The 11,926-nt window shown below is 44.7% G+C and overlaps 1 non-coding gene across 1 annotated transcript; it reads left to right on the top strand.

Moving 5' to 3' along the window:
- The first annotated feature begins 11,536 nt into the window (after positions 1–11,536).
- Positions 11,537–11,611, top strand: Trnat-ugu (transfer RNA threonine (anticodon UGU)). The gene has a single exon. It is a non-coding gene; the product is annotated as a tRNA-Thr (tRNA).
- Positions 11,612–11,926: the final 315 nt, after the last annotated feature.

Raw genomic sequence — 11,926 nt, 5'->3', positions numbered from 1 at the left:
CCGTGTCATTGGTAGTGGCTGCACTGGACATTGGACGAGACTGAACCTTAGGAGGAGTGTGGAGCTTGGCAAAGTTAGCGAACGCAGAATTTTCCGTCATTTTGTGACGAAGTGTAGGCTTTGAATCAACTGGAGCAGCACAAGTACACTGACAAACGCAAGTACTAATGCTAACAGTAGCGACCTCCGTTCGTGTAGCAGCATCGCTTTTCTGTACTGGCTGTTTAACAACTGAAGAAAAGGAGGTAGTGAACGTTGGGGGCTGCATGGTCTAATAAATCTTCTTGGCCTCACCATAAAAGATCCGCCATGTAGTTTTAATTTCCTGTATCTTCCGTTCTTCGAGGACGACACATCGGTCCCTACTCCAGACAGGGTGAGCCCCCTAAGCAATTCACACTTTTTGAAGGACTCCTTCATGGGCAATCTTACCACACTTGCCACAAGTGGCTTCTCCATTACATCCAAGAGTGGTGTGCCCAAATCGCTGGCATTTAATACAGCGTATTGCGTTGGGGACATAGTGCCGCTCTGTCAAGCGAAGAAGTCTTACAATGCTGAGGGAGTTTTGTGCTACTGAAAGATTCAATAAGATCGCCTTCCACTCTTTTCATAATATTCTGCACATCTGCAATACCTTCTTGGGACGATTCAGCTTTCAGGTTTTGTTTGGAGATGTCCACAAGCTCTCGGCATGTCACAACAACTTTTACTGAAATTTAATGTGACGTGAATTACATTGGTATATTCCCCATCGGTTTTGACCTTCTGCAGGTTTGTTACTTGTTGGGAACTTTATGATTCTACCAACAGTGCCCCATTTCGTAACCTGTTAACTGATTGTAAAGTACCTGCAATCCTCTCTAGATCCTTCTGTATGTAAAAGGGAAACACTTTCGCGTAACTACTCTTTCCTTTTAATCAATAAAAACACACTCTGCTCAGCAGCATGCGTTCTATTACTAAACCCATTGGAATTCTTAATATCCCTGAATCTAGAGAACTGGCTACATTGATTGGGTGTTAGTACCTACCAGTGACCTACCCACTTTTCTGGGAGGCAGAAGAGAAAACTTCGAAGAATTCATCTCTGTCCCGCGAGCAGCTAGAGAAATAGAAGTCCACTTACAGTCCAGTGTGCTGTCACATTACAGCCTTTATCACTGCGATTTTTAACATGTAAAAGTTTTTTTCTGTATTCGCGTCAGTATGTGCGAACCTTTAACATATACCAATGAATGTTGTAACCAGATATCTTTGCCGCGCTCCTGAAAAGCGCAGAATATCAAGATAGCTATAAACTGTTATACGCTGCTATCGAATAGTAAAAAAACGATGCACCTATGTTTAAAAATAACAATTGCCAATTTTTACTTCCGCAGGGAGCCGCGCCGCTCTCTAGCTGTTCTTCTGTGAATGTGTTGCGAGTCGGACGCAAAATATTGTGCTCCATACTGATATAATCATTTTATTGTAACTTTAAGAGTTTAAGTGATTAAAAATATATGTAGCCACAAACAAGCGAGAATGTGTATCATGAAAATTCGCTCCACCGCCACAATGGGTGGCCATGTTAATGTAAGTTTCCGTTTCATAATTATAATACTTGAAGCCTTGAAGTTTATTTAATTTCAAAGAAAATCTCTCAACCTTATTTTCATTAATTATACTTGTGACAATCTTTCCTGTTTAAAAGATTTATGCAGCTTATGATCCAGTGTGTGTTCTGTCGGAACAGGAGGCTGTCGTGACGACATCGTTATAGTATTTATTCCAAGTTCTTTCAGTTCCGTTTATATGTTCGTACAAATCCAATTACACTCCTGGAAATTGAAATAAGAACACCGTGAATTCATTGTCCCAGGAAGGGGAAACTTTATTGACACATTCCTGGGGTCAGATACATCACATGATCACACGGACAGAACCACAGGCACATAGACACAGGCAACAGAGCATGCACAATGTCGGCACTAGTACAGTGTATATCCACCTTTCGCAGCAATGCAGGCTGCTATTCTCCCATGGAGACGATCGTAGAGATGCTGGATGTAGTCCTGTGGAACGGCTTGCCATGCCATTTCCACCTGGCGCCTCAGTTGGACCAGCGTTCGTGCTGGACGTGCAGACCGCGTGAGACGACGCTTCATCCAGTCCCAAACATGCTCAATGGGGGACAGATCCGGAGATCTTGCTGGCCAGGGTAGTTGACTTACACCTTCGAGAGCACGTTGGGTGGCACGGGATACATGCGGACGTGCATTGTCCTGTTGGAACAGCAAGTTCCCTTGCCGGTCTAGGAATGGTAGAACGATGGGTTCGATGACGGTTTGGATGTACCGTGCACTATTCAGTGTCCCCTCGACGATCACCAGTGGTGTACGGCCAGTGTAGGAGATCGCTCCCCACACCATGATGCCGGGTGTTGGCCCTGTGTGCCTCGGTCGTATGCAGTACTGATTGTGGCGCTCACCTGCACGGCGCCAAACACGCATACGACCATCATTGGCACCAAGGCAGAAGCGACTCTCATCGCTGAAGACGACACGTCTACATTCGTCCCTCCATTCACGCCTGTCGCGACACCACTGGAGGCAGGCTGCACGATGTTGGGGCGTGAGCGGAAGACGGCCTAATGGTGTGCGGGACCGTAGCCCAGCTTCATGGAGACGGTTGCAAATGGTCCTCGCCGATACCCCAGGAGCAACAGTGTCCCTAATTTGCTGGGAAGTGGCGGTGCGGTCCCCTACGGCACTGCGTAGGATCCTACGGTCTTGGCGTGCATCCGTGCGTCGCTGCGGTCCGGTCCCAGGTCGACGGGCACGTGCACCTTCCGCCGACCACTGGCGACAACATCGATGTACTGTGGAGACCTCACGCCCCACGTGTTGAGCAATTCGGCGGTACGTCCACCCGGCCTCCCGCATGCCCACTATACGCCCTCGCTCAAAGTCCGTCAACTGCACATACGGTTCACGTCCACGCTGTCGCGGCATGCTACCAGTGTTAAAGACTGCGATGGAGCTCCGTATGCCACGGCAAACTGGCTGACACTGACGGCGGCGGTGCACAAATGCTGCACAGCTAGCGCCATTCGACGGCCAACACCGCGGTTCCTGGTGTGTCCGCTGTGCCGTGCGTGTGATCATTGCTTGTACAGCCCTCTCGCAGTGTCCGGAGCAAGTATGGTGGGTCTGACACACCAGTGTCAATGTGTTCTTTTTTCCATTTCCAGGAGTGTAGTTGGTCCCTTAGGTTTCTTTCATGTAACTTCTGTTTGTTTTCTCCTCCGAAAAAAAATTTCTGTTTATTTTTTAGTAATTTTCGATATCGCGAATGAGAAAAGACAGCCGCCTCCTGCTCCGAACGGAAGACCACGACTTTCCTAACGTCGGAGAGTACCGCACGAATTTTCCGCTAAAAGGTAATAGAATTTCTTAAAGCTGGATCAATTACACATGTTGCTGCTGTTCTCCAACAAATCTGGCGTGATTAATAGTAATTTATTCTGTCACGACAAAAAGAACCAATTTTATTTTTACCAAAGCAACAATGCTTTCAATTACTAAAAAAAAAAATCATACCAGAGTGCCTAGGGAAGCCTCACACAACTGTGTTGCGGCAGGTTCCCCGTAGGTTGCCCGGCAACGACTGTTCCACCTCAAAAACCATGCACCGCATCAGCGCACAGCACACCTTGAGATTCAAAGGTTTTTTATAGAGGTTTTTACCATCTTTGCGATCCAGGCAATCAAGCCAAGATCCCCATTTCTTGTCACACAAAATGTTCCACTGCCACGCCATACAGTGACCACTGAAGCATATCCAGAGCTTGTGGCGACAGGACTGGCGGCGCTTACCAGCTACAGCTCAGGAACACCAGGGTCGCCAAGTCCGTACCCAGCAAACGAATACTGAGGCCCTGCGGGCTCCACAGTGTATGGGGCCAGCAGCTGGTATCGCTGCACATTCTGGGCGGCCAGTCGCTGTGTGGTCAAGGTGGCCAGTCAGACAGCCACTGTGGCGTGCGAAAGTGGCGTACGATACTAGCAACGGGCCGCACATGGAGAAGTGCGTCCAACGATGAGTTTCTCAGCTGCGCATAATGGGGCCGCGCAGCTGCTCGGTGTGGAGATTTAATAGTGGTGGATACCACAAACAAATTATTCATGTCGTATACATTTTTCTCATAAAATGGAATTTTGTGTCAATTCTGTTTAATGAATGCAGGTTGCAATGGTACTTTAATTACGCAACCATTACGGCACCTCAACTCAACCTCTCGATACCAACAATGTTCTACTGTGTTTCTGTAAATTGGTTAACATATTTCTGAGACAACATTCAGATTTGATTTCATTAATGTAGAGGTACTTTGATACATCGATATGTTTATATTTCAATGATATTATTCTTATGTGTATTCTTTCTTTTGTCACTATGATCTTTGACGTACTTGTAACTCTGATTTTTGGGTGCGTAAGCGATTATTAGTTAATTAGAGGGTCGGACCTTGAGAAAGTCAGGTCTTGGACGTCACGTTGGAAAGACGCATATTGTAGTCAGCTTATAGAATGTGAACTTTAACAGTGAGGAAGATGTTTTCAAGTAGGTTTTGTATTGTGAAGTGATGTTTAGTGTGTTACGTGATATTGCAGCAAAAGCAATAAAAAGGAAGTGTAACTTAAATTCGAAGTGCTGATTATTTTTTACATCGCCATCGTGCTAACTTTCAAAGGTTTACTCTTCAAGAATGGTTTGTGAAGCGCATCTACAAAACTTTTGAATATCGCAGAATAAAACCTAGGCCTCTTTGCATCCGAGCTTGGAATCATCACCAACTAGATTTTCGACGATTGAGCCATGATTTTACAACGAGACCAGCGTGGGAAACACGAAAAGATGAGTGCCTAGTTTATTCATTATTACATGAAATGACATTATTAACTGTGCTCTAATGACACCTGCCACATAATAACTTCGTTGTTGCCCGAAAATGCAGTATTTAGCAGCGTGAGCAACACCACAATCATTATTAAATTTTTGACCTTTGTAGTGGTAGGGTTGTTAGAAGGTAAAGTTGTAAAAACTTGGATAGCTGGTGGTGGAAATATCTCACATATTTACTCAAACTGACATTGTAAAAAGTTTTGAAGATGAATGTGTATTAAATTCGTATGATTGCATAAAAAGTGATTCAGTATAATGAACCAGTTCATTTTCACATTAAGGACGCTAGAGTATTTTTTCAGTTTGAAAAATTGTAAAAATGCAACAAAAGTGTGAAAAATCTAAAAATATTAAATGTACGAAAAATGAGAAACTAAACTCAGAATATTTCTCGTGCACAGTCGACCAAGTATACGTCTAACTTTCTTTGAAATGTGATCGTTTTATTAATATAAATGTTGTATTTATACAATTTGTGTTTGAGTTTTTCTTTCTCAGTTCCGTGTATAATATATTACAAAGGCAGAGGATAAATTTACTCATTTATGCAGTACAGTATTTGACATCAACGGAGAGAGACATCAGATACACTGGTGACAAGTTGTACAGTATTTTGACATAACATTACTGGAGTATGAACCCAGAGAGACAGAGAGAGGAAATTTACTGACAAGACAGTTTAGTATTTGAGATAGAAAGAGAGTAAACTATAAAAGCAATGACGTTTACTGATGAGGCTACACTATTTGAATAAACTGGAAGCAGTCTTGATCTTATTATAAGATCGAAACCGGTCACCACATTAAAAAATTTATGCGATCAAGACTGCTTCTAGTTTATTTACAATAATTATAGATCGCTGTTTCCTGTAATGATAACTATGTTCTTTAAAATGTTATACACTATTTGACATAAACTTACGCGTGTTTTTGTGTGTATGGGTGCGTGCGCGTGCGCTGAATAGCACCGATTTACATAATTCAGGTGAAGAAGTTAACATAATCTTTTGGAAACACTGTAGTAGTGGCACATTCCTATTTTATTTTTTAATATGGAGCCAATACAGGTGTAGAAGCTTGTAAAACAACGTAGTACGAGTGTAATAAAATATAACGCAGAAATACCGTTGTGTCATTGACTGCAAATTTTTTCCCGCCAGCGCTGTATTGCACTGTGACTGGTTGTAAAATATTTCTCACCAGCGCCATCTCGAAATTTCCCCTCATGCACTACCACCTTTAATTTTTTTGAATTTCCCGCCATCCGCCATCTTGACTTCTTAAATCAATTCCCCATCTCAAACATTTAAATTTCCCGCTTTCCGCCATCTTGATAATGTTATGCATTCATTGTCATGGATGACGTCATGCGTGTACACGTCAAGGTCATTGATGATAGGGTGCATGACCCTGATGGTCATATGATGGGCACATGAGGACCCACCGAGCGAGGTGGCGCAATGGTTAGCACACTCGACTCGCGTTCGGAAGGACGACTATTCAAACCGCATCTGGCCATCCTGAGTTAGGTTTTCCGCGACTTCCTTAAGGCAAATGCTGGGATGGTTCCTTTGCAAGGGTGCTGCCGAATTTCAACCCCATCCTTCACTAATCCGTTGGGACCGATGACCTCGCTGTTTGGTCCCTCCTAATCAACCAAACAACCATGATGACCTGAAAGGTGAAATGAAGGTTAGAGTGAACTGGTGAGGTCATTCCCACACTGCTGCCATCATACAATTAAAGATGAGCAATGTCAGAAGTTATGATAGCGAGTATTAATTAACAGCAGGTGCGCACATAGCATTACCTCTGTCCCTCTGTTGATTCGTGAGGAAGAGAGGTGCAGTTTAACAGAAAAGCAACCGTCTGTATTTGTAATTACACTTGCTACTTTAATAACTGTTTGCTTAATATCACTATTCCAAGAGCTGGAATTGCACGCCAGAATCTTTGTGGTATTGTATTTCATAGAACAACCAGCCCCAAGGCAAAGTTTTACAAAGGTAGTTTTGGTGGTTCTAAGCATATGTGATACTTACACCTCAGACGGCGGTCTCCACGATCCTGATTGTCTGACCATTGTATAATGGGCCACAGCCGCATTGGGTACCTACCTTACGCAAACAAAGGTCACCATAAAAGAGCCCTAATCTTATATGGAAATTGTAAAAAATGCTCCACATCCATAGTCATTGTGAGTCAAGGGAAAATAAACCGCCCTCCCGGCGCTATCTAGATGTCACACTGTGCAGTTTATGTGAGGCTTCTTCCCAAAACGATGGCGTTAAAAACGACTTTTAACTGTAATAGAGAAAGTGCCTATATCACCGCGAAGGCCAGACTAGTTGGACTGCTAGTTGAGCAGTGTTTAGCCACGTATTAGCTGCCGGCATCAGAAGCCTGTGCAAGTTGCCCGGGAGATATGATATCATTGCGGTTCCCTGACGCATGCGACTTTCAAGTGCAGGAGTGGAGGCGCAGTTGTTATAAAGTGTGTTTCCTCTCATTTCATTTTCAACTTTTCATAAACGTCCGATGTACGTTGCCTAACGTGTGGTAAGGGCATAGGAAGCAAAGGCAAGACACCATACCTAATTAGAACATCAATGGAAGCACTCAAGTACATTGACCAATATGTGGCTAAAGAGTTAGGGCTGTAACGAGAAAAACAGTTTGTGATTTTTCTAGAAACAGACAATCGACAGACACTGCTGCACGTTTTCAACTGGTCAAACAACACAGAAGTGGTTCGAATGGCTCTAAGCACTATGGGTCATCAGTCCCTTAGAGTTAGAACTACTTAAACCTAACTGACCTAAGGACATCAAACACATCCATGCCCGAGGCACGATTCGAACCTGCGACCGTAGGAGCAGCGCGGTTCCGGACTGAAGCGCCTAGAACCACTCGGCCACAGCGGCCGGCTAAACAACACAGAAATTTGACATCAACCTACTGCGGTACGTCGAGTCGTATTTTGCCAGTTTCCAAATGATGCCACTTTTCGAGTGCAGTGACGACTCAGAGAGGCGTTCATACCCACGTAGATGTAGTTCAGGCCAGAGATAATTATGTGGTGTTTTGGGGGTGTGTTTCGTACCATAACTGAGCTCCAGTGATTAAAGTTACAGTGAAAATGAACAATAAGGTTTATTTCAACAGCCGTGTTTACAGGACTCCGTGGATACGATCCTGGTCTGACGACCACTCGTATACCATAATGCACCTTGACAGACCAGATAAGCATCTGATCTGAATCCCAAAGAAAATGTCTGGGACTATTTAGAACATAAGGTGAACCGCAGCAGTAATCATCGTCGCAATTTGGTAGCCTTATTGGATCAAATCATGAATGAGTGCCTTCAGCTGGACATGGCTTTCCTGAAGAAACCTGAGCACTCTCTTCCTTCCACAACGAGGTCATTATCACTGTCATATGCAGGTGGATTAAGATCAGCAGACGAAAGGTACAAGCTACTATGATGCACTATGATGAATGGGAAACTGGTATCAGCAGCGCCAGAGGATGTCTGCAAGCAGAAATTTGTCGCCATTAGAGTGGAACCAAATTGTGAGTGAACCCTTCGAAGAGTTATAAAGAAATGATAACGATATCAGCAACATTGGATGATTTCAAGAGGAAGAACTTCACAAACGAGGCAAGTATAAAGCATTGGTCCACCTACGGGCCTTATCCGAGCAATTACTCGGCTTCACCTTGATTGAGAGAGTCGTTGTATATCCTGGTTAGGAATATCGTGCTAAATTCTGTCCAAGTGGCAAGCTAGATCGTAAAAATCCCAAAATGGCTGTAGAGCCCTGCCCATTATATTCCAAAAACTCTCCATTCGGGAGACCATCGTGTGAAACCCAGCTCGAGCTATTCGTCCACGAGACTCAGAGGGCCATAGACACGGGTCCGCAGGTAGATGCCGTGTTTCTTGACTTCCGCAAGGCGTTCGATACAGTTCCGGACAGTCGTGTAATGGACAAAGTAAGAGCATATGGAGTATCAGACCAATTGTGTGATTGGATTGACGAGTTCCTAGATAACAGAACGCAGTATGTCATTCTCAATGGGGAGAAGTCTTCCGAAGTAAGAGTGATTTCAGGTGTGCCACAGGGGAGTGTCGTAGGACCGTTGCTATTCACAATATACATAAATGACCTTGTGGATAACATCGGAAGTTCACTGAGGCTTTTTGCGGATGATGCTGTAGTATACTGAGAGGTTGTAACAATGGAAAATTGTACTGAAATGCAGGAGGATCTGCAACGAATTGACGCATGGTGCAGGGAATGGCAACTGAATCTCAATGTAGACAAGTGTAATGTGCTGTGAATACATAGAAAGAAAGATATTTTATCATTTAGCTACAATGTAGCAGGTCAGCAACTGGAAGCAGTTAATTCCATGAAATATCTGGGAATAGGCATCAGAGTGATTTAAAATGGAATGATCATATAAAGTTGATCGTCGGTAAAGCAGATGCCACACTGAGATTCATTGGAAGAATCCTAAGGAAATGCAATCCGAAAACAAAGGAAGTAGGTTACAGTACACTTGTTCGCCCACTGCTTGAATACTACTTACCGGTGTGGGATCCGTACCAGATAGGGTTGATAGAAGAGATAGAGAAGATCCAAGGAGAGCAGTGCGCTTCGTTACAGGATCATTTAGTAATCGTGAAAGCCTTACAGAGATGACAGATAAACTCCAGTGGAAGACTCTGCAAGAGAGACGCTCAGTAGCGCGGTACGGGCTATTGTTGAAGTTTCGAGAACATACCTCCACCGAGGAGTCAAGCAGTATATTGCTCCCTCCTACGTATATCTCGCGAAGAGACCATGAGGATAAAATCAGAGAGATTAGAGCCCACACAGAGGCATACCGACAATCTTTCCTTTCACGAATATTACGAGACTGGAATAGAAGGGAGAACCGACAGAGGTACTTAAAGTACGCTCCGCCACACACCGTCAGGTGGCTAGCGGAGTATGGATGTAGATGTAGACATTGTTGGCGAAAGTAGGGGTTGACAAGCATGAAGACGAGCAGTAGAAACTTTTGCCACATGCGAGCTGACATTATACAGGGTGATTCAAAAAGAATACCACAACTTTAAAAATGTGTATTTAATGAAAGAAACATAATATAACCTTCTGTTATACATCATTACAAAGAGTATTTAAAAAGGTTTTTTTTCACTCAAAAACAAGTTCAGAGATGTTCAATATGGGCCCCTCCAGACACTCGAGCAATATCAACCCGATACTCCAACTCGTTCCACACTCTCTGTAGCATATCAGGCGTAACAGTTTGGATAGCTGCTGTTATTTCTCGTTTCAAATCATCAATGGTGGCTGGGAGAGGTGGCCGAAACACCATATCCTTAACTTACCCCCATAAGAAAAAATCGCAGGGGGTAAGATCAGGGCTTCTTGGAGGCCAGTGATGAAGTGCTCTGTCACGGGCTGCCTGGCGGCCGATCCATCGCCTCGGGTAGTTGACGTTCAGGTAGTTACGGACAGATAAGGTTTCATAACTAACCTTGTTCGTAGGTCTCTCCATACAGTTGATTGTGGAATTTGCAGCTCTCTGCTAGCTCTGCGAGTCGATTTTCCTGGGCTGCGAACAAATGCTTGCTGGATGCGTGCTACATTTTCATCACTCGTTCTCGGCCGTCCAGAACTTTTCCCTTTGCACAAACACCCAATCTCTGTAAACTGTTTATACCAACGTTTAATACACCACCTATCAAGAGGTTTAACACCATACTTCGTTCAAAATGCACGCTGAACATCTGTCGTCGATTCACTTCTGCCGTACTCAATAACACAAAAAGCTTTCTGTTGAGCGGTCGCCATCTTAGCATCAACTGACGCTGACGCCTAGTCAACAGCGCCTCAAGCGAACAAATGTACAACTAAATGAAACTTTATAGCTCCCTTAATTCGCCGACAGATACTGCTTAGCTCTGCCTTTTGTCGTTGCAGAGTTTTAAATTCCTAAAGTTGTGGTATTCTTTTTGAATCACCCTGTATTGCTGAAATGTAACGCGAGTATGGCTTGCCACGAAGAGCAGTAAGACGGGCAGTGGAATACCGTCGACGTACCGTTGTGCTGTAAGGACGCCAGCGACGCTTCTACGGTAAGGACAATCACCCCCTGGTCACTCCTCGGTGTCTGGCCACACTGCGGACGACACTCAGGCTGGTATCGTACCGCTGTCTGCAGAGTCTCTCCAGTCACGTCTTCGGCCTGGGATCTCACTGACGAGTAGAACTGTAATGATATTTTAAATAGACACCCTAGCTGCAAGCAGGCGTTGATATACTTCATTGGGGACATGTTGAAAATGTGTGCCCCGACCGGGACTCGAACCCGGGATCTCCTGCTTACATGGCAGACGCGCTATCCATCTGAGCCACCGCGGGCACAGAGGATAGTGCGTCTGGAGGGACTTGTCCCTTGCACGCTCCCCGTGAGATCCACATTCCCAACATGTCCACAACACTACATTAGTAGTGCGCCTAATAGATGTTTGCCCATCATAAGTCCCTGCAGACGCACTATCCTCTGTGCCCGCGGTGGCTCAGATGGATAGAGCGTCTGCCATGTAAGCAGGAGATCCCGGGTTCGAGTCCCGGTCGGGGCACACATTTTCAACATGTCCCCAACGAAGTATATCAACGCCTGCTTGCAGCTAGGGTGTCTATTTAAAATATCATTACAGTTCTAGCAAAGCTGACGGTAACTGTTCTTTCGGGAACAGATACTACCGTCATATATAGTTAAGAGTAGAACTGTGTCAGTGACGAGTCCCGCTTCGAACTGAGGCTGATTGACTAGTGAACATGTGTCTGGAGACTCCCCAGGCAGCGGTGGGATACCAACCTGTCTCACGCATCGCGGACCTACACCGGGAATACCGACTTGAGACTCTCACGGAGGTAATCCACAAACTCACCAC

This window comes from Schistocerca cancellata, chromosome 1 (genome assembly GCF_023864275.1).
Source record: "Schistocerca cancellata isolate TAMUIC-IGC-003103 chromosome 1, iqSchCanc2.1, whole genome shotgun sequence".
Taxonomy (NCBI): Eukaryota; Metazoa; Arthropoda; class Insecta; order Orthoptera; family Acrididae; genus Schistocerca; species Schistocerca cancellata.
The sequence above is the reverse complement of the archived record's forward strand: the minus strand, read 5'-3'. Positions and strand labels throughout refer to the sequence as shown.